Genomic DNA, 27,696 nt, shown 5'->3' on the forward strand with positions numbered 1-27,696 from the left:
AGGGGGAAAGCTTCATTTAAATTTTTATTAACTATAAAATAAAACCCAGAGTACTATTACTGTTTTTAGTATTAGAGAAATCTTAATTCATAATTTTCAAGTTAGTTTTGTTGATTAAAAACAGGAAAGTATGTGGAAGAGTTATATTAAGTACAATTTTTGCCTCTACACCTTATTTTATAGTACAGCCAGGAATAAAGAAACTGTAATTGTCTGTGCTATGTATCAAACCCAGCCATTAAAATAGACAGCTGCAAGTAATGATCTACTTTTGAATTTAATTTATTCAATGAAATACACAGTTTTTATACACAAAAAGCCCATGTGAGGAGACTCCTATTTCATTCAAATTGTGAGTATTCTGCTATTGCCAAATCAAGGAGCCTTTCTATTTTACAGTTCATGCTATTTTTATCTAATTATTAAAAGCAAAAGAAGTCAGCAGGATGTTAGCCAAACAATCTTGGAAGAGAGCGTGTCCACATATTATGAAAGCCTGAGATGCTCACACATATGGTTAAATTACATTATTTCACAATATTTTCAGACACATGTTGGAATTCATTATGTACAAAAACCCAATTCTAACAAATGCTTTTAATTAACCAACCTGTGTCATTTGAACATTTCTGATAATGTTGAAGTTTAAGTGACTGTCACTTTGTTAGTTTCTAACTTACTTTACCAAGATGGTGGATCATTAATGTTTTACAATTATTTTGCTCAATTTCTCTAGCCATATTTATTCAAACCACATAACCACCCTTACTCCTAATCCTGTTGATCTGACCTAGAGAAATTAACTAGACGATTTAAGTCAAAGCTTACAAACAAATCCAGCACTATCCATCATAGGTCAATAGCTTTGTATCTAGATTACAGACTGCTAAATAGCTTCAGAGAGCCATTTATTAAATGAAAATTAACACTGACAATGGTTCTCAGCTGGTTAATCTTTTGACAGGTGTACTTTCTCACTTGTTCAAACACATATTTCAAAAAGAAGAAATAAGTTATTTAAGCAAGAGAAGGTCACAAAGAAAAGAATAATTCAAGCTTTTAATTCAGAAGTCTGTGGTATTTCCACTCGTCTCCCCTCAATGTGGTGCTATCATTATTCCAACTTTATCATAACATACATTCCAACGTAAGGGTCTGACCAAACTGGGTAATTCTAAGACCAAATCTTATCGTTCTATACATATTCCTCTAACCATATGACACTATCAAGCCTAGTCCCACTGCAAAGGCAAAATTAAGACCTTAATAATCCTAAAATAAATATACCATTTTCAGCTTAGGAAATAACATCTAGAAAGCTAGAACTCTAAAGCTGTGCAAGACTTATCTTACAGACTTCAGAAAATATAGTATAGATTTTGATGTCTATCAATAATAAACAATAAATTTATCACATTGCCATGCCATTTTAATTCAAGTTCACTTCCCAAAATAAGAAAACATGGAATATACACTAGGCAGCTGCTAGAACACTGGGAGAAATATTTATTTTACCTTCTATTTTAGAAGGTGCTTAATTCTATAATGGCATTTACAAACCTTATTAAAATCTTTGATTTTCTTACCCAATTCCTCCATTATACTATAAGCTCCTACAGGGTCAGCACTGGGGTCTTGTTTATGTCAGCATTCCCATTATCTATCACAGTGCATGATACATTCAATAGATGGTTGTTTGGTAAATAAATTTATGAACATGGTAGAAAGAGTAAAGGATATGGAGACAGAATATCTGGTTTGGGGCATGTGCCACTTGCTGGCTGTGTGATTATAAACAAATTACTTAACTTCTGAGCCTAAGTGCATAAAATACAAAAAGCATTAATAACTTCTTATAGAGTGACTGTGAATATACGAATGTATATATGCTATGAAATATAAAATGCTATTTAAATTAAAGTCTTACTACTTTATAACTTGAGTTTGTGAAGTGGGAGTTTTACCTTTACCTCTACTATACTCGAGTCCTTTCCTTTTTGGTTATCTAAGCTGTTGTCTCCTTTAGAATAATTTTAGCCTCTCCAACGAAGTATTAGCTCCTTGGGGCTGAACCTACAAACAATGGAAGTAGGATGGCCCAGGTTAAGAAGAACTAAAGTGGTCCATGGCCAGTGCTGTTAAAATAACAGTGAAGAGCTCTAGTAAAAGCTTTCAATAGCAGCAAAGTGTATGAAAAGGTGACAAGAATGCTGCGTTTGTTTTACTCATTTAACAAAATTAACTGGGAACCTGTTAAGAATCAGACCCTGTGGTAAGCTCTGAGGATATGGATGAATAACATATGTCTCTGCCCCTAAGAAGTTACACACTTGTGGTCCAGCCACTTCTCTCATCCATCACCACCACCCTGGACTGAGCCATCATCATCTCTCACCTGGATTACTGCAACAGCCTCCCACTTGATCTCCCTTCAGCCCTTGCCTCCATAGTCTATTCTCGATGCAGCAGCCAGAGGGATCCTTTTAAAACATAAATCTAGTTCATGTTTCTTCCCTACTCTCAAGCCTCCAAAAGCTTCCCATCACTCTCAGTACAAAATCCAAAGTCGTACAAAGCCCTGTAAGATGTGGCCCTGACTACCTCTCCTATCTCATTTCATACCGTCTCTTCATTGTTCATTGCTTTCCAGCCAGCCTAGCCTCCTTGCTGTTCCTGAAACAGGTCAAGTATATTTCCATCTCAAAGCCTTCCACTTGCTGTTCCTTTTGCCTGCAATGTTCTTCCCCTAGATATTCACGATTTGTTTCTTTCACTTCATTCAGGTTTCTTCTCAAAATTCACCTCTCCAGAGAGGTGTTTTCTGACCACTGAGTCTAACAATCTAAAATGGCATCCCACCACCCTCTATCCCCTTTTCCTGCTTTCATTTTCTTCACAGCATTTATTACCACCAGTTTATTTTAATGTCTCTGTTTATTTGTTTCTGGTGTGTATTCCCCCTGTGAATGTTGGTTCCATGAGGGCAGCGACTCTGTTGGCTCATTCGTCCCATATGCACAGTGTCTGGTACATAAGAGATGCTTAGTAAATACAGTATTTGTTCAAAGAAAGAGAGAGAAAGAGGCAATGACGCACGGAGGAGCAAGGAAATGGACGACTGCATGGCCATGCGATAACTGCTCTTAGAGATAGGCACAAGGTGCCAAGGTCTACAGACAAAGCATCTGTCATTCTAGCAAGTCATTAAACACTCCCTTGCCTATATCTTTCTATTTATAAAGTGAGATATTAGAAAAGATTATCACTGAATTACTTTTAAGCTTTTGAAATTCTATAATTTGAGATTTTCAAGTTCACATATATCCATTTTTCCACATTTATTATATTAATACACAAAGCCAAGACATGTTTCATTTTATACAAATACTTCCAAACTACAGAAAAGAGTTAGAAAATGAATTTTCTTATGTAACTACATTAATTAAATCTAACAAGTCTAAATACTTGTGGCTGTCTTTAACACTTCAACACTTTCCTGTGATGACGTCTCTACTGTTTCTCTCCCATTACCCTAGGATCAGGAAAACTGAACTCATTTGTACAAACAAACAAAAAGGCAAATACCCAAACCATTCAAAACAGGTAGCTGACTACCCTGCTTTCAAAGGAACAGACATCTATCCCTTCTTCTCTTGGTAGTCTGCTTCAATTTCAATCAACCTTATAGTACAGAAGCACTTTAAATTTAATCAGAATCTCTAAGTCAGCTTCTGTTTCTCTCTCTCTCTTTTAAAAAAAGGTGCCCTAAGAAGCCTCCATTATCTAAACTATCTTCCTTCTTTCTTTCCTTTCACTCCTACTTAATATTGACATAAAAAAATTACCACTGGAGATCCATTTTTCAGTGGTTCTCAACCCAGGGAATGAGAAAGAAGTCATCCTTGCCCTCAAGGAATTTGAAATCCAGTGTTTGTGGTGGTGGAGGGTGAGGGTGTGTGTGTGTGTGTAGATGAGAGACAAGATAAGACAAATACACAATTATAAATAATAAAAGACAGATGCACACTACAGGAGATGTATAAATACAGTCACGTGGAAATTCAAGGAAGAAAAATGTGATCAGCAAGTATCTGTTCAGTGCCATTAACCACTTGTTAGATCTTTGTGCAAAGATTGAAGAAGTAAGCATATTTTCTGACTCAAAAAATCAGGACCTGTTTTCTGATATTAGGAGAATATATGAAATACAACTATTCCAGAAAGTCCAAATTTTAAGGTCATGGTAGGTATAAACTACAGTCTTTGCTCTCAAAAGGTCTAAAACACTATTAGGGAAAATAGATATATACTCAGAAGTGAATACCAAAAGGTAGCATTATATACCAAGTGTCAGATGGATGAGGACAATCACCAGCAAATCCTAATTCCCAATTTCCTTCCATGTTTCAACCTCCGTCACTGAAAGAATAATGAATTCTCAGAAAGAGAAAGGGTGAAGAAGGAAACAAGGGGCCGGCCCCGTGGCCAAGTGGTTAGGTTTGCATGCTCCACTTCAGTGGCCCAGGGTTTTGCTGGTTTGGATCCCAGGCACAGACGTGGCACCGCTCATCAGGCCATGCTGAGGTGGCATCTCACATGGTACAGTCAGAGGCACTCACAACTAGAATACACAACTATGTACTGGGGGGCTTTGGGGAGAAGAAGAAAAAGAAAAGGAAAAAAAAAAAGGATTAGCAACAGTTGTTAGCTCAGGTGCCAATCAAAAAAAAAAATTCTCAAAGAGTAATGGTCTTGCTGTCAGCTGTGGGCATGTTTGTAAAAACTTTGATAAGAATTTAGGTATTCTGAATCTATTTGCAAATCATGTTCAGAGCAGTTTAAAATAACATGAACTGAGCATATAATTTTGTATGTTTTACAATATGGACACTGAGTTCTGCCTGGTATCCAACTGCACATGATAACCTACCTCTCTTTACAACAGATTTGAGTTTGTTTATTAGAACAAAACAATTAGAAAACTGAAAATCAGAATTAAGAACAAATACAAAAATAAAACCCTAAGATTTCACATTGGATTTCAAATATGAATCTCAGTAACTTAGAGGTTTTGGCGAACACTACTTGGGGAGAGGAATAAAGCAGCCTCAAGGAAAACATAACTCTTCCTTGAACCGAGTTACATGTTTTAAAAATCCTCATTTGGAGCTTTATGTAGGAGATAGTAAATGACGGTAATGTTCATTATATTTTTTACACCAAAAGCAGTGATAATTTTTTCAAGGTAACTCAAGCTCTTGCTTTATATTCTTTTCTAATCTTAGCCCTCTACCTGTAATAAAGGTCAATATTAACATTAATCACCTCAGTCTAATATTTATGCTTATCTGTCTCCCAATCTTTGGCAGTTTTACTTGATATAAGAACCAAAACAGGCTTAAGTCTCAAATTATGCATAAACATGGACATAACCAGCAGCTGAAGACATTATTCACTATTACTCAGCATTTCTGTAGTCTCACAGTTCCTCCTATTTTTTTCTATTAAGTAAAAGTTATTCTTTCTAAGAACTTATATAACAACAAGAAAACGAACAACCCAATCAAAAAATGGGCAGAAGATACGAGCAGACATTTTTCCAAAGAAGATAGCCAACAGGCACATGAAAAGATGTTAAACATCACTAATCATTAGGGAAATGCAAATCAAAACTACAATGAGATATCACCTTACACCTGTTAGAATGGCTATATTATCAAGACAAAAAACAACAAATGTTGGAGAGGATGTGGAGAAAAGGGAACCCTCAAACACTGCTGGTGGGAATGCAAACTGGTGCAGCCACCATGGAAAACAGTATGGAGATTTCTCAAAAAATTAAAAATAGAAATAACATGTGATCCAGCTATCCCACTACTGGGTATTTATCCAAAGGACTTGAAATCAACAATTCAAAGAGACTTATGCACCCCTATGTTCACTGCAGCATTATTCACAATAGCCAAGACATGGAGGCAATCCAAGAGCCCATCGACTGATGAATGGATAAAGAAGATGTGGTATATATATATACAATGGAATACTACTCAACCATAAAAAAGACAAAATCGTCCCATTCACAACAATATGGATGGACCTTGAGAGTATTATGTTAAGCAAAATAAGCTGACAGAAAAGACAAACAGCACAGTATTTCACTCATATGTGGAAGGATGATAAACAAATACATGGACGAGGAACAGACTAGTGGTTACTAGAGAGGAAGGGGGTTGGGGGCTGGGCATACAGGGTAGAAGGGGCACATATATATGGTGACTGACAAATAATGTACAACTGAAATTTCACAATGTTATAAACTATTGACTTCAATTAAAAAAAAGTTATTCTTTCTGAAGTACTTGTATGTTTATGTTCAGCAAAAAGGAGAACTACAAAACTCACTGTATCTTCCCTTTTGTCTTGTGTTGTAGGAAGCAATGAACTTTCTCTTTTTTCTCCTTAAATGGTTTCTGATTTTTTTAAGTTTTACTTTTCTTGTCAATGTTATGTGGTTACTTTCTAACCACTTCTCTGGTTTCCTCATCTACTCCCTGCAACAAAAACCATCATGCTATGCATACTGAACTATTTACAGTGGCTGGAATGTACAACGATTTTTCATGCATGCACGTCTTTCTTGGGCTGTTCCACTGTACGAAATTCCCTTCCCTTCCTTTTTTGCCTGGCTAAGTCCTGCTTATCTTTCAAGACTCAACTTACGTCAATTCTAAGAAGCAGTTCATGACCATGAGCTCCTTTTCCTATTCTTATAACATTCCCAGTGATACCTCTAATAAAGCGCTTACAGCACTCTAATCAACGATTTTTCTACTGTGTCATGTTAAGATCCTCATGAGCATAAGCTGTTTGAATCTTAGCACCCAGCATGTAGCACGTGTCTGATAAATGTTCATTGTCTTTTCAGGAGGTAGGCAGAGAAGAAATTAATGGTTAACAAAATAACCAAGAATACTAATTAAGACTAAGTAAGACAATACTTTTTAGCTTATCAAAAAAGCTCAACTTTGGAGTAGCATGATTCCCCCACATGTGGTAATGGCATTTTCACTTATGGCTGCATACACACGCACGAGCATAAGTGCAAATGTGTGGAGACATTATTATGAAGACTTAAAAAATGAAGAACATGTAATCAGAGTTAAGAGACCTGGAGTGAAGTCAGAATTCAAGGTCACACCACTTGGACAAGTTATAACACCACTCAATCTTCATTCTTCCACTGAAAAGGATGATAAAAACACTTGCCATTCTTAATTTGAAGCTCAAATGAAAGAATACATTTGAAAGGTATTTTACACAGCTATTATACAAATGTTATAAAAAATTTAAATATAACACATAAATCTACTCAGCTTGAACATGTCAAAGTCTTTGGCCTAAAAGTAGCAAAGAACTGAAATTTGGAATTTAGCTTTACTGAGAAGCCAAAATGAGAGCTATGATAGAAAAACCATTTTCCAAGTGCTGATAACTTAGAATAACCATTTATGAGTCAAAAATAAGGAGATCATTTTCAATTCTACGACTTCTGGAAAGAGGCCTTCAAATCCAGAGAGGGAAGAGATGGAAATCTAAAAAGTACAATCAAATTATTTTTATCTTTAATACTGTAAAAATCTTGCCACCAAAGCACTTTCATTGATATATAGCAAAATGCAGTAAATCACTTAATTTACTCAAAAGAACTTAAATGTTTTAACCAGTCTGCCATCAAAAGAGATCAAGAAGAGGACCAATGGGACTTGGGCTGCAGTGTGAGCCGTCTTTAAAATGCAATTGTTCTAATCATTTTCTACAGATGCAGCCTCACAAGGGGCTGCTGTCACAGGGACCATTTACGACTTGTTATGGTGTCTCTATTGTTTACCAGCGACATTCGCTGAAAAAGGCGACAGCTGGGACAGAAAGCTGCTACTCAACGAACAATATAATCCCGTGAAAGTAATCAACAAATTTAAGGGTGTTAATTAACTTTACACTTTATCATGTTCAATTAGTTGTCCTTTCTAGAAAAGATTGCCGTGCACAATCAGTTTAGAGCGTGCCATGTTTGATTTGTAAGTGATCACTGTTTCTGTTTCAGAGTCCATGTCAGATGTTCTCTTGGGTTTTGGTGACACAGATGAATGGCTCTGCACATGTTAGGGGGTGATCTGGTTTAACATAAGCCAGCATAACATAACCCCTTGTTAACACTATTTCTGGCATTATCCAAGCTGGAAACGGAAAAGCAAAAACACTCACAGCACTATTCTGGAGTCAGATAAAGAAAGTTTAGTTGGCTTTTCCTGAAATAAACAAAGACACAAATACATGCAGAAATAAGCAATTTTTCATAATTATTTTTCAAAGTAAGACTTGTCTTTCAGGGGCATGTTTGGGATCATTTCCTCCCAGCAAGATCTCGAAGCTCTGCTGCATTACATACCAAGCTCCACTGTATCCTCAGACTTTACATAATGCAGATACCCTTTTCCATGGCAGGTGAACAAATGCTAGGGATGTGTTAAGTACTGGCTGGCATTAAATTCTAGAATGTGGCTTTTAAATCCAGAATCTGTATTTTATAAGTGTGAGAAATCTGCAGGGAAGTATATTAACTTTTGGATGCTGGGTGCCTTTTCTGTTACCTTTAATGCACATGTTCCTACATGCTAATAGGACAAGGAAAAGCTCATGATGGAGTGACAATATATTCAGTATTGCATTTTAATGAAAGTCACTGCAGTTCCTCTGAATTGACAGAGCTTTGCATCAAAGTATTTCATAAGTCATTGAGGAGGTGAACAACACCCAAAACTCAGGTTTGGCAGGAGGTGTCTATCTTTAAGAAAACAAAAGCAAGGGACATGCATCTATCTCTTAAAAACCACCACAACAACAACCTATCTACATAGGATTTTGAAACATCTTCATAAAGCTATCCCTTGCTCTTCTAGACTAGCTTTTCCCTGCATAATACAAATTAAACACAATAATAAATACACTACAGCTGGTTAGCTAGTTATAGCATACAACGGGACAAAGCTGAACTTCTTCAAAATAGAAAAGTTGTTAACTCTGAAAGCTAATAATGTCCTAAGTTAAATATTAAAGAAGGAAATTATAGGCTATATCTGAAACAGCTGAAACCACAATACACAGCAGCAGAAAACATTAGTTTTCTGCAGAAGATCTGCAGGGAGAAGGGAAGCGGTCGATAGATCCTTAAATTGGAAGCAATAGCTGTTCTTCTATCCCAAGTTGGCAGCTGCTACATTTGCAGACCTGGTTCATTATTTACCCATAATGACCATCAAGCTGCAGTCAAAGTCAGATCACAACAACTGTCAGCAGCTCTTTTAATTAGCCTTGTTTGAATTCAGATAAATATCACAATAGACCTGCTTATGCTGAAAGAGCAACAGAATGTTCCGCATGGAGCTGGGCTGGCTTGAGAAGGACCAGTGCAGTATGGAAGTCATCAGACAGAAACGCAGAATGAGGTTTTTAAACGGAGGAGTAAATGAGAATGAAATGGTTTGCTTTCATTTTGAAAATCACTTTGCAAACCAATTCTCTGACATTCACCCCAGATCAAGATAGTGCATAATGTTGGACTGCAATGAAACTCTAGGATCTTGAAAGCTAAATATCTGGAGCCCAAGGAGAAAGTTAACATAACGCCTTCGCAGAATGTGATTTTTAAAACTCCATCTTATAGATAAAGTATATTTCAGCTTTAAAAATCATTTTTAAAAGCCAAATAAGAAATCTTGCATTAAACAGCCTGCAACCTTAATGTCTTTCTATTTTACTTTCTTTAGGAACTGCATAATTTGCAACATTTTTCTGTTATAGGAATCAGATATTTTCCTATACAATTTCTATACATTTCCTTGCATTCAGCATTAACAATCACGAAGTAAAATAAGGCTAATAACCAAATTCTGAGTAATCCAATCACTGCCATATTCCCCACCACTCTGGGGTGTCCCCTCTCCAGTTTGCTTGAAAAGAAAAACACGAGTGACGATCATCTGTCCTCTATTTTATAGAGAACTGATTGTTCACATATATTCTGTTATTACTAGAGTAGGTAAAAAGAAGTGCTGGCTGACAGAGAAGGGAGGGTAGTGAGTAAGGAGAACTAAGAAAAGGCAAAATGAATACCTGGTATCAAATCAGAGTAAACTGAAGGTAATAAGAAACTAAAAATTAAGAGAAGGCTGTGCTAATGAGCTACACTCAGCTAATGAATTATCAGCTCGGGCAACCAGCTGCGAACCCTTTGAGTCTCTGGACTTCTGAATTTTTTTTTTTTTAAAGATTTTATTTTTCCCTTTTCTCCCAAAAGCCCCCCAGTACATAGTTGTGTATTTTTTTTTTAGTTGTGGGTTGTTCTAGTTGTGGCATGTGGGACGCCACCTCAGCGTGGCTTGATGAGCGGTGCCATGTCCACACCCAGGATTTGAACTGGGGAAACCCTGGGCCACCGAAGCAGAGCACAGGAATTTACCCACTCAGCCACGGGGCTGGCCCCAAGGACTCCTGAATTTTGGGTGGGCCTACTTGAAGAAGTCACGCTTCCAAATGTAAGCTGGACTCAGTGCACTCTCCCGTTCTTTCTAGGTCCTCAGCTATTACGCATCCTTCTGCAACCAACCATTTCTTATGTTGCATAACATAACATTAAGGAAGAGTAACCAGATCTGCATGAGGATCAAGGAAATATTACTGTTTACACAGGGTTTGGATCTCACTTACTATCTTCTTATTGAGTAGAAAAATATTCCTATAGGAAGAAATAAAAAAAAGTATTATATTTGTGGCCAACTTCAAGTACTAAAATAAATAAAATTGAATAAAACTGTTGAATAAAACTTTTACAAAGTGCTGTGAGACCAAATATGTGATAGAGGCACCTGCTGAATGTTGACGATGAAAGTGGGGCGAACTCTTCATCTGGTTTCATGAGAATGAATCACAGCAGAAAGGACTATTTCTTGCCCTACTTTTTTTTTTTGCAAAGTGAAGAATAAGTCATATACATTGCCCTATCATAGATGGTACAGAGCCTTCTCCCTCCTCACTCCTGAATACAACCTACCTCCCAACTACATGCACAGCCAATAGCTACAATTTGTATAGTATGCTGAGTACAAAGACAACAGTCAATTTGTCTTTCAAAGTCTAGACTCTGGCTCAGTAAATATGAATCAGAATTTATTCTGTAAGAATACCAAAGAAAACCTCACATTCATTTGGATGGCTACTACAAAACAAAACAGAAAATATAACAAGTGTTGGTGAGAATGTGAGAAATTAGAACCCTTGTGCACTGTTTGTGGGAATGTAAAAATGGTGCAGCCTCTATGGAAAACAGTATGGCAGTTACTCAAAAAATTAAAAATGGAATTACCATATGATCTAGCAATTCCACTTCTAGGTATATACCTAAAAGAACTGAAAGCAAGATCTTGAAGAGATAGTTGTACACCAACGTTCATAGCGGCATTATTCACAATTGCCAAAAGGTGGAAGCAACCCAAATGTCCATTGATAGATGAATAGATAAAATGTGATGTATACATACAATGAAATATTATTCAGCCTTAAAAAGAAAAGAAGTTCTAATACATGCTAAACATGGATGAACCTTGAGGATACCATGCTAAGTGAAATAAAGCCAGTCATAAAAAGACAAATACTGTATGATTCCACTTATATAAGGTACCCAGAGCAGTCAAATTCATAAAGACAGAAAGTAGAATGGTGGTTGCCAGAACGGTGGGATGAGAGGGGAGTAGGGAGTTGCTGTTTAATGGGTATAGTTTCAGTTTTGCAAGATGAAAAGAGTTCTGGAGATAGATGATGGTGACGGTTGCACAAAAATATGAATGTACTTAATACCACTGAACTGTACACCTAAAAATGGTTAAAATGGCAAATTTTGTTATGTATATTTTATCACAATTAAAAATAAAATAATTTAAAAATAAAACCAAAGAAAAATAATTGGTATTCTGATTCTCACACACTGCGAAAGACCAGAGTATTTCAATTACACACTATCAACTTTTAATATACTGATAATGTTTAATATAATGAACTTTACAAATCCTTAATGTAGTTATCTAGAGAAAACTGAGGAAGCTCATACTAGTCCTATAACCTCCATTTAAAAAGTAATTGTTGATAGAAAATAAAAAAATGTACACAGTTGAGGCAAGTGGGTAAAACTAAATTCCTCCAATTTCCAATATTATGCTCACTTCACTAGGGCAGGTTGCTTCCCCGAAGACAACATGCACAAATTCTGACGTGAGGTCATCTAGGAGACAAGATGAAACAAGCAAGAGACTGACCTAGAATCAAGAATTGGTTAAACCAAAAGCATGGGCTAAAGAACGAAGCAAATTATTCTAAGTCCATAGGGTTTGGTACTTAACCCACAAACATGGTATTAGGGGGAAAAATGCCGTGTTATATGTGCCATACTTATACATGCCACCATACATAAAAATAAGATACCACATAGAGTCTTGGCATAGTTGGAGTGAAGGGTTGGGATGAAGAATATGAGGATGTAAAGCAAAGTGAAATGGCTTCAAGATCCAAGAGAAGAAAATAATCCCAAGATAATACTTAGAAGCAGAGTGACGGCTGTCTGGTCTGCCTAATTATGAAGCCAGATTTAAAGCAAGAAGCCAGGGTTACTCAGGGGCACGAGACATGGTGGTGTATTTGTATGAACTGTAAAACGTTACCCTTCAAGGTAGACCTACCACAAAAAGGCAGCTCCTCTGGGTGAACAAATCAGAAAAAGGCTTTACCCCAAGCAGACAACTGGAAGAAGGTAAGAACACAAAGTTTGGCACATGGAGAGTAAACTGAATTTCACCCTCAATTCAGGTCTCCTCAGTGAGGCACAACCTGCACAGATGAACATAGCAGCCATGAGAAGGCACATCAGACCTAAGTTCTAGCTCCAGTTCTGACAGTGACAGTGTTATTTTGGGCAGATCAATCGATTTGAGCCTCAGTGCCCTCACCCATAAAATGAATCTCATCTCCAATTCTGCCAATTGGTAAAATCAATAAATTTATCATAGTTAATTCATATATCCATTCAACATTACTGAACTCCTGCTACAGTACACAGCACCATGCTAGGCAACTTCAAGGCAGTGCTGTATTTAACAGTCCCTAGGCTCAAAAATCTTCCAATCCAGGGCCGGCCCAGCGGCGCAGCGGTTAAGTTCGCACGTTCCGCTTCTCAGCGGTCCGGGGTTCACCGGCCCGGATCCTGGGTGCAGACATGGCACCGCTTGGCAAAAGCCATGCTGTGGCAGGTGCCCCACATATAAAGTAGAGGAAGATGGTCATGGATGTTAGCTCAGGGCCAGTCGTGCTCAGCAAAAACAGTAGGATTGGCAGTAGTTAGCTCAGGGCTAATCTTCCTCACACACACACACACACACACACACACAAAATCTTACAATCCAAAACAAAACAAAAATTTCCAGTTTAATGAGCTCCACATGTTCAAACAACTTTTGTTCTTCCACCCTCCCCTCACACAGACCCCAAATTTCTTCCTCCTCCAGTACATCCACTCTCAGTTAAGACATTACTACTACTATCCTCATACACTGGAAACTCCATGGCAGCATTTCCCAAGGTCAGTTCCTCAGAAAACTACCTTTTACAAGATGTTAGTGGATACTGATGGTGATGCGAAAGCCACGTTCTGTTTGTTTCTGGCAATTAGTAAGATTTCCCATCCTCCTCCTGTTAACAAATGCTGCCCCTCTGGCCAAAAGGTTGTGCTCATCAACAATAAGGGTACCCCATCCTCAGGGAAATGGTAACTAGTCCATGGGTTCAAGCAAATCCAACAAAACCAAAAGAGTTCTGCCCTGGGTTGCTAAACTGTGGTTGCTGAAGGCTCACATGAAGAGTGCCTGTAGTAAAAGATAATGAGGTTGACATGCAAAGCCTAGCAGAAACAAGCAGATAATAAAGACAGAAAAAAGGAGAGCATTTTAGCAGCACCAAGTGCCCAATCCTAGTCACTGAAACTCTGGTTCTTCAAGTTCTTTTTTTCAATCTGAGAGCTACCTCAGTAATTTCCTAGACCCCCTCCCCACCCAAAGTCCCTCAAATTGATTAAAACTTTGGTGGTCAAATATATACCAAGCTAAACAAAGTTAAACATATGTCTAAGAATTTAAGGACTTATTTAAATATCCAAAAATGTACCTGGAGTATTTCCAAGAGGGGGATAGAGTATGCACCATTTCTCAAATTTATTTGATGACAAAATTCCTTTTTTCAAGGAACTTCCTCAGGATTAGTTTTCTCAGCAGCTATGCATCAAGAAATGCTACTTTAAAGTCATCTGACTTCTTCCTACCTTTCTACATCCAGCTACTAATTCCTATTGACTCTGATCTGAAATTTCTCTCTTGGTTAATATTTTCTCAGTGGATTATTTTCTATCCCCATATGTTTAATCTTTTGGTGTAGCTTTTCTTTTCTTTTCTTTTTTAAGATGTTTGGGCATGTCTCTCATAGAGTAGAGAGAGAGCTGGATTTTTAAATTGCAATCTCAGGAAAAGTGAATTTAATTTGTTTACATTTATTGTAATTACACAGACTTCTATCACATTTTTTGTATTTACTTTCATTTTTCCTTGAGCTTTTTTTCCCTTCCTCTCTTGCTTTCTGCTGGATTGATAAAAGTTTTCTAAGTTTCTTTCTTTATTTCCTGTGGGCTGTGGAAGCTATGGATCACTTTTCTATTCTGTGAATGATAATTATTAAAATTTTTAAACATACATAATTAACTATAAATTTTTATAAGAATATCTGAAGTTTTTCAGTATTTCTATTCTCCTCTCAAACACGATATGAATGAACCTTAGCATGCTTTAAGCCAGGGATTACCACTCTACTCCCCGACACACCTTACATCTTGTCCAGAATTTTAGCTTTTTTTAAGCATACACAAAAGGAGGTTTTTAAAATAGTCAATAAAGTTTATTATTTGATTTTTAAAATAACTTTGTGTTCATGGTTATTCCTTATATTCTACGACTTTCTCCTTAGATTCATTTTTCTTCTCACTTAAGTATACCATTTAATAATTCTTTAGGTAAGGTTATTTTGTTGACTATCTTTTTTTCTTTTTCACATGTGTAGAATTTCAGTTTGCAGGCTCATTGTGAATGGAGGACTTTTTGTTTAACCCCCACCACTCCCTCACCCTGGCCATCCATGCTTACTTCTCCCTACGTATGATTTTATAGTTGTCTCTTTCGGCCTCCCAGGCCCCAGTTTAGGACTGGTTCTTACAGCAGTCAAGGGTTGGAGCACCTGCTCTGTGGGGATATTAGGGACATCACAGATCCAGTCAGGAAGCCAGCAGGTGACTTGGTTCAGTGCCTGGTCTTACCACTTTAATTGTGTCTTCCCATGTCCTAGGTTCAAAGCTTGCTAAAAACTGTAGCCCTAGGCAATGGTCAGCAGGAGATTTTAGCTTCCTGACTTCAGGCTGTGAACCTGGGACCAGTCCCTTACTCACAGGGAGTGCTTTTACTGAGGAACAGAACTCCCAGCCACTACAGCCCAGTTTTGGACCCAAAGCTTAGCTAGCTGATGGCTTTAGTGTCACTCAATGCACTATTTTTCCACTCTATTTTTGGTCCATGAATACATGTATTGTATCTTGGAACAAAACTGTGTCTTACTGATTGTCTTATATGTTCTATTACAGTCATGCGCCTCACAATGACATTTCGGTCAATGACAAACCCCATATATGAGGGTGGTCCCATAAGATTAGTACCATATAGCCCAGGTGTATAGTAAGCTATACAATCTACGTCTGTGAAAGGATATTCTATGATGTTTGCACAACGATGAAACTGCCTAACGATGCATTTCTCAGAAGATATCCCCATCATTAAGCAACACATGACTGTACTATAGTCTATTATTTTCACACACTTAGAACAGTTGCATCAAAACACAAATTTACTGTACCATCTTAACAAAACATACTTTATTTTTCTCCAGTTTTTTTCTTTCCATTCCCAGCTACTGCTCTGCTTGTGGTTCTGTTCCTCTCTCACCTAGAATATCACCATCACTTAGCTAGTCTTCCTATGCCTGCTCACTCCCCCTTGAACCCAATTCTCACCAACCCCATGAGAACGATTCATCTTATTTGTCTCCTTGAAATCTTTCAATTTCTCCAACTTACCTCAAGATTAGAGGTTTCTTGCATTGGAAGGCATGAAAGGTCCTTCAAAGTCTGATCTCAGCTCAACTTTCTAGATTAACTTCTCAGCCCCTGATACCCAAGACCTGATGCTCTAGCCAAACCAAAGGACTCCTTTTCCCCACATATGAAAGACGAACTTGATCTTTCTTGCCTTCCTACTCATGCTTCTCTTCTTCCTGGTATGCTATATTTACTTTCACTCCTTACTCCAGCACCCATCTCAGGCTCTGCTTAGCTAATAAAAATCCACTTATTCTTCAAAGTTCAGCTCCAGTGTCATTTCCAACCCCCTCCCATAAAGTACTCAGTAAGCCTGTCTATGCACCCTCTGCACACACCTCATCCATGCTCCTGTTATCAATCACATCACTTCTCTGTTACAGTTGTTTACCTGTTTGCTTCCCCTAGGCCATGAGTTCTTTGCATAACAGCCATTTAATAAATTGAAAGTAAGAAATTTCCAGCAAAAAGAGAGGTAGAGAAGGTCTTACATTGTAAAAAATAATGACTAAAAAAGAAATAATGAATAGCATTTTTTAAAGATTTTCTTTTTTTCCTTTTTCTCCCCAAAGCCCCCCACTACATAGTTGTATATTCTTAGTTGTGGGTCCTTCTAGTTGTGGCACGTGGGATGCCACCTCAGCATGGCTTGATGAGCAGTGCCATGTCCATGCCCAGGATCCGAACTGGCGAAACCCTGGGCTGCCAAGGCAGAGCATGTGAACTTAACCACTCAGCCATGGGGCCAGCCGCTGTATAGCATTTTATTAGAAAAATTTTTCTTGATTTTTAATGAAAACAGAATATGAGGAAAGTCATGACAATCTGTATAATTCATAAACACTATTGAGTTCTGGTCACTGTAATTCAGAAAGAAAGTCATTACAGTACTTAAAAAGATAAAAAAAGAAGGTCAAAGGCTAATCCTGGGATTAAAAAGAATAAATCTTGATGACATAAAAAAAAATTTATCCACTAAATTAAAAATATGTGTAATATATAAACATATATATAAATAAACATAAATAAATATACATATAAATAATATATATACATATATATGGCCAGCCCTGGTGGTCTAGTGGTTAAGACTTGGTGTTCTCACCGCACGGCCTGGGTTTGTTTCGCAGTCAGAGAATCATACTACCCATCTGTCAGTTGTCACACTGTGGTAGCTACATGTTGCTGTGATGCTGAAAGCATGCCACCAGTATTTCAAATACCAGAGGGTCACCCATGGTGGACAGGTTTCCACGGAGCCTCCAGACTAAGACAGACTAGGAAGAAGGACCTGGCCACCCACTTCTGAAAAAATTGGCCATGAAAAACCCTATGAGTAGCAGCAGAGCATTATCTGATATAGTGCCAGAAGATGAGAGATGGCACAAAAAGAATGGGCAGGGTTCCACTCTGTTGTACACAGGATCACTAGGAGTTGGAATACACTTTATAGTACTAACAACAAAAATACACACACACACACACACACATATATATATACACACCCATATGTATAAATATATATAACAAGCAGTAATTCCACTATTCAGGAAAATATTGTCTTATCAAAGAAAATATGATAAAGAAACCATATTTCATAAAATAATGAATTAGATGTTAATAGACTCCCTATTAAGCTGCAAAAAAGCATCCTGGATCATCAATTTAAAGGCAATTCAATACTATGTCAGAAAATATCCACTAAGTCAAAATCTAGAGACAAAATTACGTAGTATTCACTAAAGCAAAATATAAACACATCCTTGTAAAAATCACGTTTATCTTCTCAAGCCAAATGTGTGTGTGTATGTGTATGTGTATATGTGTGTGTGTGTGTCCTGAAAGCTTGACTTGTTAGAGGGTGAAACCAGGAGCCACAGGATCAAGGGTAGTAAACTGCAGTTCTTTCCTTGCCCTTTCTCTACAGAGACTATACTAACTTAACACTCTTAAATATATTCTGAAAATAAAATTTATATTACACATCATCATGAGTTAGAGAATACAGAGTTTTAATTTAATGGAGAAAACATTCCACTCCTTCCATAGGCTGCAGTATTTGGAAAACTGTCCATCAGTGAGTCAGTTCACTAATCCTAAGGCTCAGTTTTCTCACCCGTTAAATGGGCTCACTAATACCTGCTTCTCAGGATAATGCAAGATTATTAAACAAGCAGTGCTTGACACACAACAGTCCTTCTCTGTCCTCCAGCCAAGATGAGTATCTCTTCATCCAGGCCATTGTTATTTCTTCTTGTAAAGTGCCTTTCATATATTTGTCTATTTCTCTCCTGATTTCTTGGTCTTTTTCTTGTTATAGTTTTTATATCTACTCTGCTACATATGTTGCAAATATTTTCTCTCAGTCTATTACTGTCTTTTAACTTTATACCTTGTCATACAGAAGACATTGTTTTTTTAATTCTCAGATCTGTTCATTTTTTTAATGACTTTTGATGATATTTCTTGCTTCAGAAAGTTTTCCTCATGCTAAGATTATGAAAATATTCTCTCATATTTCTCTCTGATCTTTTCACACTTTTTGTTTCTTAACACAATTCTTTAATCCATCTGCTATTTATTTTTGTGTATGGTGTGAAGTAAGGATCTGCGCCCCCACCAATGGGCAGTCAATTGTCCTAACACAGTTCATTAAATAATTCACTGTTTTCCCACTCATCTGACCAGCTTACTCATGTACTAAATCCCCATATGGACATAGGTCTGTTTGGGGACTCAACTCAGTTCCTCAATTTACTGCTTATTCTTGAGCAAATATCGCTGTTTTAACCACTGTAACTTAATACTAAGCTCTTTGTCCTATTAAAAAAAACATTTGGTTACTTTTACTGACTTATGCTTCCAGATGAGCTTAAGCTTTTGAAAAAGAAACAGAATGTGATTTTGCATTATAATTTCCATATTCTCTCAAGAGAATGGACATCTTTACATGCTTTCCAAAGCAACTAAATGGCATCTCTCCATTTATTCAGATCCTATTTCCCCTTCATACAGTTTTATCATCTTCTTCATATGGGCCTTACACATTTCTTGTTAACTGCATTGTTAAGTATTATTTTAGAGCTTAGAATCTGGAATAATATGGTTTAAACTATATATTTACATATATACAAGAATTATAGATTAATTGAAGATTACATAAAATTTGTCTTTTAAAACCATCTTTGCTTAGTTCCTTTTTAGCAATGGCTCTGTTTCAACGTCTTTATTCATTAAAAGTCTAATTTTGCCTCCTCTTGACACAATTTTGGTAACTTCTGTTTTCCTAGAAAACCATCCATTTCATCTGGACTTTCTACCTTACTGCCCTAAAGCTTATAATTCCTTTAATGTCATTCCCATCTGTGTTCATTCTACCTCATGCTTGATATTCATGTTTTCTCTATTTTTCTTGGTCAGACTTCTCAAAGATTTGTCTTTTTGACAGACCAGTTCTTGGTTCTATTTAACAAATCTAGTTTTCTTGTTGTTAACTTATTTCCTAATTAATTTCAATTAGTTAATTTTCACATTGTTTTCTCTAGAATGATTTGTTTTTGTGTTCTTCTAGTTCGAGTTTCAGAAGCTGTTTATTTTCAATCCTTTTTTAATTTTAAAAACTATTTAAAATATCATAAAATCTTTCAGTTTTAGCTTTACTTAATATATATCTTGATGTAAACTATTTTCATTAATTTTAGCTTTAAATTTCCTTGATCTCAAAACTATTTAGAAGAATATTTTCCATTTTCAAAAAGTAGCTCAGGCTGTCGTAACAAAATACCACAAACTGGGAGGCTTAAGCAACAGAACTCTCTCATCTCACAGAGCTGAAGGCCGTAAGTCCAAGATTAAGGATTGGCAGGGTTTGTTCCTTCAGAGGGCTCCGAGGGAAAAATCTGTTCCAGGCCCCTCTCCTTGGCTCATAGATGGCTTCCTGTCTTATCCTCGCATCTTGACATCATCTTCCTTCTCTAAGCGTCTGTTCAAATTTCCCCTTTTTATAAGGACACCTGCCATACTAAATTAGGGCCCATCCTAATGACCTCATTTTAACTTGATTACTTCTGTAAAGACCGTATCTCCAAATAAGGCCACATTCTGAGTTCCTGGGGTTTAGGAGTCACACATATGAGTTTTGGAGGGACATAATTCAAGCCATCACAGTAGCTTAAAACTATACTGTTTTATGATCCTATGATTAGAGAATGTGGCACACTTTCTATCTCTAAATCTTTCAAGGTTTTATTTGTGGCCAAGTTCTTGATGAATTTTTGTAAATAATCCATGGAAATGTGACAAGGAAGTATATTTCCTATTTTTAGGGTTCTATAACTACTAAACTAAGCTTGTTAATTGCATTAATCAAATACTTTTTACATATTTTGTTATCTTGATCTGTCAAATCCCAAGAGAAACATTACAATTTTCCATTATAATTGCGGTTTTAAATCAAATTCAAATTCCTAAAGATTTTGCCTTATGTGCTCATTGATATAATAACACTGCATACATAAAAGGATGCACTGTTTCCTCTTTAAGAGTTGTTCCTTTTTTTCATTGTAAGACATCCTTGTTCATCCCAAATTGTATCTTAAATTTTGCCCTATGTAATATGGTGTTGCCATCCATACTTTCTTTACAGTGGCACTTAAAAATGTATCTTTGTTCTTTCCTTTATTGTTGGCCTTTTAACGTAACTTTATTTTAGGCATTAGAACAAAAAGCTGAATTTTGTTCTTTAAGAATCTTTGTCTCATAGTAAAATGCACATCATTCACTAGTGTTATAATTTAAATTTCATTCCTGCATCTTTATTTTCTACCTTTTTTCCACTTTTTCTCTTTCTTCCCTTTTGCTGAATTCACAAAGATATCTTTTTACTCAATTTCTACTCTCTACATATTCTGGAATATTTTCATAAGCTGAACTTCTATATCACCAATTCAGTTTTCAGTAATGTCCACTTGATTTATCTAGTGATTTCTTTTTAAATTGTGGTAAAATGTACAGAACATAAAGTTTACCATTTTAGCCATTTTTAATTGTACAGTTCAATGGCATTAAACACATTCACAATGTTGTGCGATTATCACCACCATCCATTTCCAGAACTTTTTCACTATCCCATACTGAAACTCTCTACCCATTAAACACTAACTCCCCAAATCCCCCTCTTCTATTCCATAGTAACCACTACTTTCTGTCTCTATGAATTTGATTACTCTAGGTATCTCGTATAAGTGGAATCATTTGTCCTTTTGTGTCTGGCGTATTTCACTTAGCACACTGTCTTCAAGATTCATCCATATTGTAGCATGTATCAGAATCACTCCATTTAAAGGCTGAATAACACTCAATTGTATTTGCATATGACATTTTGTTTATCCCTTCTTCCACTGATGGACATCTGAGTCGTTTCCACTATCTGGCTACCGTGAATATTGCTGCTATTAACACTGATGCACAAATACCTTCTAGTCCTTGATTTCAATTCTTTTGGATATATACCCGGAAGTAAAATTGCGAGGTCAAATGGCAATTCTACGTTTAATTTTTTGAGGAACTACCATACTGTTTTCCACAAAAGATGTACCATTTCACATTTCTACCAGCGATGCACAAGGGTTCCAATTTCTCCACATCCTGGCCAATACTTGTTTTCTGTTTTGTTTTGTTTTTCATAATAGCCATTCTAATGAGTGTAAAGTAGTATCTCATTGTGGTTTTGATCTGCGTTTCCCTAATGATTAGTGATGCTGAGCATCTTTTCATGGGCTTATTGGCTATTTGTATACCTTCTTTGGAGAAATATCTATTCAAGTCCTTTGTCCATTTTTTAATTGGGTTATTTGGTTTGTGCTGCTGCTGTTAAGTTCGTTTTATTTTTCTACATGTATTTTATTTATATTTTGGAATTAAAAAAAATTTAAAGCTTTTTCTTGTACTCAGCTTTCTTCCTTATAATATTCTTTCAAAATCCATTCAAAACTTGCATTTGCTTTTTCCTAAAAGTCCTGCTTTAGCTGCATCCCAGTTTAAATATATATTTTTTCACTGAGTTCTAAATATTCTTTCTTTCTTATGACTTCAACCAAAGAATATAAATTCTTTAGAAATACGACTTTAAATTTCAAATGTATAGAAGGTTCTAATTGTATTTTTGCTATTGATATCTAATTAAATTGCATTGTAGTTAGAGAATGCAATCTATAAGATATAGATTCTTTGGTGTTGAAGATTTGCTTTATGGTCCATTGTGTGGTCAATTTTTAATAATTTTCCCATATGTCTTGAGAAATACACTTGTTTTTCAATTGCTGGGTATGAGCTTCTATTTAGGTCCTTCTGATCAAGCTTGTCAATTGTGTTATTCAAATCTATCTCATCACTTTTTTTTGTTGTTTGATCATTTACTAATTAAGAGAGGTTTACTGAAATGTTCCACTATGATGGTGGCCATTTATCAATTTCTCCTTGTAGTTCTACACATTTTCGGTTTTTACATTTTTTTGGTTATTTTATTAGGTGCAATACACGTTTTTAGAGCAGGTCTGCTGGAGATAAATTCTCTTAGTTTTCCTTTAGCTGAGAATGTCCCTATTTTACCTTCATTCCTGAGGGATATTTGCCATATGGAATATCTTTCAGCACTCTGAAAAATGTTCCACTGCCTTCTGGGCTTCATGGTTTCTCTGAAGTCATTCAAATCACTGTTCCCCTGTAATGCATAATTTTTCTCTGCCTACTTTCAAGACTTTTTCTTTTTCTCTGGTTTTTGGCAGTCTGATTATGATATCTCTGGGCATGAATTACTTTGCATTTACCCTGTTTCAGGCTCACTGAGCTTGTTGGATTTGTAACTTTGTCTTTTGTCAAATTTGAGAAGCTTTCAGTCATTTCTTTCTTGAAATATTTTTTTCTCAACCACACTCTCTTATCTCCTTTTGGAACTTCAGTGGCACAAATGTTAAACCTTTTGATATTATCTCACCAGATCCTGAGGCTCTGTTCATTTTTTTCAGTCTTTTTTTTTGTTGTTCAGAATGAATAATTTCTATTCATGTCATTCCATCTTTACATTCACTGACTCTTTCCTTTGTCATATCCCCTCTGGTTCTGAACACATCCAGTGATATTTTTCAAATTTTGGGTTACCATATTTTTCTGCTATAAAATTTCAATTTGGCTCTTTTTTATAGCTTCTATTTCTTTACTTATTGGAACATGGTTATAAGGGATGTTTAAAGTCATTGCCTGATATGAAACTTCTGGGTAATCTCAGGGTTGGCATCTTGATTGTCTTTTCACTTGAAAAATTTATCAGACTTTCCTGGTTCTTTCTATGTCAAGTAATTTTTCATCGTATCATAGACATTGGGAATATTACATGAGACTCTGGGTCTTGTTCAAATTCTATGAAGAATATTGTGTTTTGGTTTCTGTCTGTTTGTTTTAAACAAGCAGGCAATCAGTCAGGTTACAGTCAAGCTGTAAACTGCAACCTGCCTTTTGTGGGCTGTGGTCACAATGTTAGGTTGGTTTTCACAGTCTTTGGAGTGCTATTTGAACCTGTCCTACATGTGCACCAGCCAGGGCCCAGTCTGAGACTGGGGAGGCTTCCTACCCCATAGTTAAGTTCTTAAAGCCTTTGGTATGCTGCTTAGGGTAAGATTCATGCTGTACGGCTCCAAGGTGGACCCAAGAGTTCATAAAACATTATGGGATCCCTTTCTTGAGTTCCCTCCTATCTGTGAACTCCCTCGGCTCACTGACACTCCAGTACCCCCATTTCCAATCCTCCCCGTCTGGTCCTCTGGCTATAAAGTCCTGCAATTCCTATAACTAGGTCTGTCTCTGAGGCCAAGAAGCAGAAGAATAAAGAAAATAAAAAGCAACAGGGGATTCTTCTACACTCTTTGGACCACAGTTCCGCGGGTTAGAAAGGATTCTTCTCCCGCCTTTTTTTTTTTTTTTTGCTGAGGAAGATTCGCCCTGAGCCAACATCTGTGCCAGTCTTCCTCTATTTCGTATGTAGGTCGCCACCAGAGTGTGGCTGGTGAGTGGAGCAGGTCTGCACCCAGAATCCAAACCCATGAACCCAGGCTGCTGAAGCAGAACTTTAACCACTCGACCATGGGGCTGGGCCCTCCCTCAGATTTTTAAGTGTCTACAGAGCTGCTGCTGCCACCACAAAATTGCAGTTTCAGGAGTCAGGCTTTCCTTGTTGCAGAGCTGGGAGAAAATAAAAGAGACTTTCTTTCACTCTCTCTGTCTCACAGGGCCCCTCTTCCTGCTCCTTGGACTAGAAAGTTCCCTTCTCTTATAACTCCTTTTGTGTGTACCCATGCACAGTTCCAAAATTCATGCTGCCTTTGAATCCAGACTGGGAGAAACAAAGTGGGGGAAGAGGGTTTCAGGAAATTCGCTGGCAGTGCTTTTGTACTTCAGGTTCTGTTTTCTTTCTCCCATCTATCTGCTACCATTTACTTTTCAGAGTTCTCAAATAGCTGCTGCATCCATTCTGTCCAAGGTTTTTAGTTACATTCAGTAGAAGAAAAAGGGCAAAGTATTTTTACTCCATCTTAACCAGAAGTGGAACCTACTCATCATTCTTGAAGAAAAGTTTTGCTGGATGCAAATCCTAAACTGACAAGTTATCTGTCAGTACTCTGACAATATTGTCCCACTGTCTCCAGGCTTCCACTGTTGCTCTTAAGAAGTCTGCTATTTACACAAAATACTACATATTGTGTGAATCCTGCATGCATAGTTACATGATATTATTACATAATATTCTAGAATAGACAAAACTATAGTAATAGAAAGCAAATCGGTGATTATCCAGAAATGAGAGAGGGAAGTGGCTACAAAGGGGCATGAGGGAAGTTTCCGGGGTGATGGAAATATAGAATATTTAATTGTGATGATGGTTACACCGCTACATATGATTGTCCAAACTCATCCATCTCTACAGTTAAAATGAGTGAATCTTGTACATAAATTATACTTCAATAATGCTGGGGAGGGCGGAGTTTGGCATCAGTCTATTTTTCTTTTGCAGGTAATCTGTCTTTTCTTCCTAGGTGTTTTAAATATTTTTCTGTTTATTGTTGGTATTTTGCAGTTTTACAACCATGTACTTAGTAAGATTTCTTTTTCTTTTTTTAAACTCCTATTTGGTACACCTTGTGCTTCCTGTTTCTGTGGATTTATGTCAATTCTGGAAAATTCTCAGACATTATCATGTTGACCATTTCCCCTCATTCCATCTGGAACTCCAATCAGATGCATGTTTGACTTTCTCTTTCTAGCCATGTATCCATGTCTCTTAACCTTCTTTCATATTTTCCATCTCCAAGTCTTTCTGTATTACATTTGGATTATTTCTTTAGGTCTCACTTCCTATTTACTAATTCTCTCTTTGGCTCCCATACGCCAATTCACTTAAAATTTCAATGGTTTTTTTCCCTTTTTTTTTGGTGAGGAAGATTTGTGCTGAACTAACATCTGTTGCCAATCTTCCTCTTTTTTTGCTTGAGGAAGATTAGCTCTGAGCTAACATCTGTGCCTACCTTCCTCCACTTTTTTATATGTGGGTTGCTGCCACAGCATGGCTTGACAAGTAGGGTAGGTCCATGCCTGGGATCTGAACCCACAAACCCAGGTCACTGAAGTGGAGAGCGCCAGACTTAAGCACTATGCCATGGGGCCAGCGCAATTTTTTCCCAAATTTGGTCCTTTCTGATATTCTTTTTCCTTATTCATTTATTTTCCATTTCCTCTTTTATTCCTTTAAATGTTTTATATATAGTCATTTTATATTCTATTTTCGGAATTTCAGTATCTGTAGTTCTTAGGGATTAAATTGGTTTGTTCCTGTTGACTCTTGTTCTGGTGACTTCTTATGTGTCTGGATTTTTTTTTTTTTTTTGGTGAGTTCATATTTACTGTGCTTAGTATTTGTGAATGCTCAGCATCCTGGATTGAGGATGATTTTCTCCAGAGAGGATTCTTATTCTTTCTGTGGGTGATAAGCCCTACCAACTCACAAGCCCTTAAATGTATTGGCTGGGTGTTTTCCCAATTGGGTAAGTTGTTTAAATTTGAATTCCTTACCCATGAGGTCAGACCTACTGTTACAAAGACTAAGGGGAGACTGGCATGTTTTATTTCCCAACCTATAATCAGTATAGTCAGACAGATTTCCTAATTAGTCCCCTTTATCAGCAAGGAGATTACCCTTAAGCCACTCTTTTCTGAGGGTATGGCCTCTGTGTATTTTGGCTTTTGTGGGGAGAGCAATGGGAGGCAGGGGTCAGCTTTCTCACTTTGAGTGAGCACAAGACCTAGTTTCCTATCATCCCCATGATTCTTCACCCATGAATATTAGTCCCCAAAGCCCCTGGCTCCTGAAATCAACATTTGCCCCTAGGGCACCCAGAGCTTCTAGGTTTATCACTCTGATTTCAGGTTACTATTCAATTATTTGGTCATTGAAGATTTCCCTTACTTTTTGAGGAATCTGAAATGCTTTAAAAGTATGTTTGTTGTAATGTATCCAGCACCTGGGCATTTTACGGCAGCAGGTATTTTAATATACCTGATCCACCTTACTGCCCGAGGTAGGAGATGGCTATCTGAAGAAACAAAATGGGTCCTTAAATGTCAGAGGAAAGACTGATTCCCGTCTTATTTTTATGCCAGGATATCTTTAACTCTTTTCTGATAATAAAACAGGTTTCATCTTTACCATTAGCACCTGTATTACAATAAAAATTTACAACAGAATGCTGCTTTTATGGCATTTACTTTTACAAGTGAAATCAAGACATTTCAGCCAACTACACATAGCAGTCAATCAAGTTTATGAATACTTTCTGTGAAAGTAACCTTAAAGGAACCGTTAGGTTCTTGGAATCTCTAGATCACTTTAATTTTGTGCTTTATTTTTTTTGTTTTAAATATCTCATAAAAAAATATTTGCTACACAGAAATCAAGTATTTACTGTATATCTTCTATATACAAGGAACCCACTCTTGGCTCTTTGGGGTATACGCAAATACTTAATACTTAATTCTTGCTCATATTGTTTTGTGATCCAGACAAGAGTTACTGCACTATAAAATTAACTTTAATACAAAGAAAATACATTGCTATAAAAAAGCTAAAATGTTCAAATTCAAAGGAGGGAAACATCACATTCATTTGTGGAATAAAAGATCAGATCAATATAGGCCATGAAAGACAATTAAGATTGAGCTGGCAGGGAATGACTTGGGGCACAGAAAGAAATTCCAGGTGAAGTGAACTGCGAAAGCCAACACATAAAGGTATAAAAGCATGAGATCTGTTCAGAAAACAGTAAGCAGTTGAATTTGGAACAATTATAACTCCAGATATA

At 36.8% G+C, this 27,696-nt stretch overlaps 1 protein-coding gene across 4 annotated transcripts in view; it reads right to left on the reverse strand.

Moving 5' to 3' along the window:
* The window catches only part of HIBADH (3-hydroxyisobutyrate dehydrogenase), a 111,176-nt gene that overhangs the window by 16,104 nt on the left and 67,376 nt on the right, over positions 1–27,696 (reverse strand). The window lies entirely within an intron of this gene.

The sequence above is a fragment of the Equus przewalskii genome, chromosome 4 (genome assembly GCF_037783145.1).
Source record: "Equus przewalskii isolate Varuska chromosome 4, EquPr2, whole genome shotgun sequence".
NCBI lineage: Eukaryota > Metazoa > Chordata > Mammalia > Perissodactyla > Equidae > Equus > Equus przewalskii.